Raw genomic sequence first — 2,703 nt, forward strand, 5'->3', positions numbered from 1 at the left:
CTGGTTACTGTGATATCTCCCAGATTTACCCAGTGTTTTCCCCAGTAGTAGTATAGTTTGAGGTCTTAAGTTTAGATCTTTGATGCACTTTGAGTTTATTTTTGTGAATGGTGAGAGATAGAGGTTCAAACTCATCTTTCTGCAGGTGGATACCCAGGTTTTCCAGCACCATTTCTAAAGAGGTTTTCTTTTTCCCACAGGATTGATTGGAGGCCTTTGTCAAAAATCAGTTGGCTGGTCCAGAAACCCTGGGTTTGTGGTAGGAAGTGAGGTGTGGGAAGTTGGATGCTTTCTGATTAATTCATGGGCTGTGGAAGTGGGACCAGAGGGGAACCTGGCTCCAAGAAGCTGGTCCTTGTCCTCTCGACCTATTCTCTGGAGGACTGACAGATCAGTGGAGCTGCCTGCCACACATGCGGGTTCTGAGAACAGGAGATTGAATTGCTCTCAATTATGGGAAGAACCTACATAGTTGAAGAGACTGTTGGCCAGTTTCTTTCAAACATCAGTCTCCAAGGAAAGCCTTTCATCTCTGGTCTTTTTTTTTTTTGAGAAGTTTTCACTATAGGGCGCGTGCGCTTGCCAGACAGACAGAGAGAGACAGAGAGACAGAAAGCGAGAATTCACCCCCCAGGGGGGATGGTCATGCTGCAATCCCTTCTCCTCCATTCTCCTCCTGGGATCTTGGGCATGCACGCACATGCACCCGCTGTGAGTTTTAAGCCACCGGGTCTGGGATGCGAACCACAGTCGACTATATGGGAGGCCAGCGACACAGCCATTATGTTAACTGCTGGTTCCCTCATCTCTGGTCTTTTAATAGGACAGCTTTTGTAATTTATTTATTTATTTCTCTTTTTTTTTTTTTTTTTTTTTTTTTTTTTTGTGGTTTTTTTTTTTGGTGTCGTGTTCTGTGCTTTTGCTATAGGGCGTGTGCGTTCGCCTGACAGACAGAGAGAGACAGAAAGCGAGAAATCACCCCCCAGGGGGGATGGCCATGCCACAATCCCTTCTCCTCCATTCTGTTCTCGGGATCTTGGGCACACACGCACATGCACCCGGCATGAGTTTAAGTCACCGGGTCCGGGACTCGAACTGTGGTCGACTATGTGGGAGTCCAATGACATAGCCATTATGCTAAATGCTGGTCCCTAATTTGTTTGTTTTTGAAGTGTTCTTCACAAAAGGATTATGCAATTCTTGCCACCAAATTATCACCCAAAGAAGAGCAAAATGAGAATCTCAAACATCCCAAAGCCAAATTGGATAACTTGGATGAAGAATAGGCCACAGAACATGCCAACTAGGTGTCCAGAATGCTGCCAGGGGACTTTTAATTCTCGGAGTGTTTATTATTACAAATTTAGAATTGTCAAATAATTTTCAAAATGCACTGCACAGACTAATACTTGCTGTGGAAAAAAAATCTATGAATAGAAAGAGATCGTGGAATTTCACAGAGGAGAAGGTCTCAGAATGAGTGATATTTCATATTAGCTCTTTTACAAAAATAAATAAATAAATAAATATGTCATCAAACATATGACATCCTTGATACACATAGAAAATGGTGTGTATCTGATTAATGATCACATTAAAGATGATGATTGTGACCTATTGGAAGGATACAAAAATCATTTTGAAGAAATACTCAGATACTGGTCATTCTTTTGATGTCAAAGTACTAACACACTTGCTCCTGAATTCAGACCACAGATCCATGGCCACGGTTTAGATCTGCAGGGGCTCTGTAAAGCCTAAGGGTACTGTGAAGTGCAGAGCTTACCTTCACAGCAGTAGATCCAAGGTTAAAGGTGCTGTGCAGGCCATGAAGAGCTATATTGCACACAGTTGCTGATCATTGTGAGCTACTATTTGAGGATTTGCTTTTGAATGAAATTTCAGGAAAAAGAAAAAGATTCTAAAAGAGAGTTCCACATCCTCCCACACTGAGTTTTTGTCCCCATTCCAGGATCCACCATAATGTGCTGGGATTACAAATCTGGCAATGAGTCGGCTGAAGAAATTAGAGATCATTTACAGAGATGTTAGATCATGTGATTCAAATGGAAAATCTGGAAATTTTAGAAGAAATAAACACAGCTTGCATGAGTTCCTCTCTGAACAATGAAGCTTCACTGGACAACACAGATGATGAACAACCAAAACAATCAATTAAAGCTACAGTGATATTGAAAGTTCGGCAAAACATAGGTGTGATTACAACATTTGCATTTGCAGTCCTTGCTGCTGGTACCTCCTTTCATTACTTCAGTGATTAGTATGAGGCACAAAGAGTTTCCTGATCATCCAGAGAACATTGATCAACAATTATGAATAATAAAGACATAAACAATCTATCTGCATTTAAGACAGTAGCAGCCAGGTTTGCTGTTATTAGGTGTGTGTCTGACTAAAATGAAACTGCTAGCTGCTTTGTTTAGCCCTGCTTATATTATAGGTCACCCAGGGCTTCAAAAATAAAGTTTCACATCTGGATGGAAGCTGCATGTAAAAAGTTACTATCACCTATTGTTTAAAGATTCAAAATGATGAGATATTATCGTAGACTTACCAACTGATCTGGCTCACATGTTAATCACGACATTGAAAATGTGAACAGTGTTGACTCGATGTTTCAGTAATAGAAAAGCAGGAGAGATTTTTCCCAAGTTGTGCAACAACTTGCAGGATAAGTTCATT

At 41.0% G+C, this 2,703-nt stretch overlaps 1 pseudogene; it reads left to right on the plus strand.

Annotated features, from left to right (window-relative positions):
* Window positions 1-428: 428 nt before the first annotated feature.
* LOC102470555 (protein odr-4 homolog) lies at window positions 429-2,282 on the plus strand (annotated as a pseudogene).
* Window positions 2,283-2,703: the final 421 nt, after the last annotated feature.

This window comes from Tupaia chinensis, unplaced genomic scaffold (assembly GCF_000334495.1).
Source record: "Tupaia chinensis unplaced genomic scaffold, TupChi_1.0 Scaffold000237_1, whole genome shotgun sequence".
NCBI classification, from domain to species: domain Eukaryota; kingdom Metazoa; phylum Chordata; class Mammalia; order Scandentia; family Tupaiidae; genus Tupaia; species Tupaia belangeri.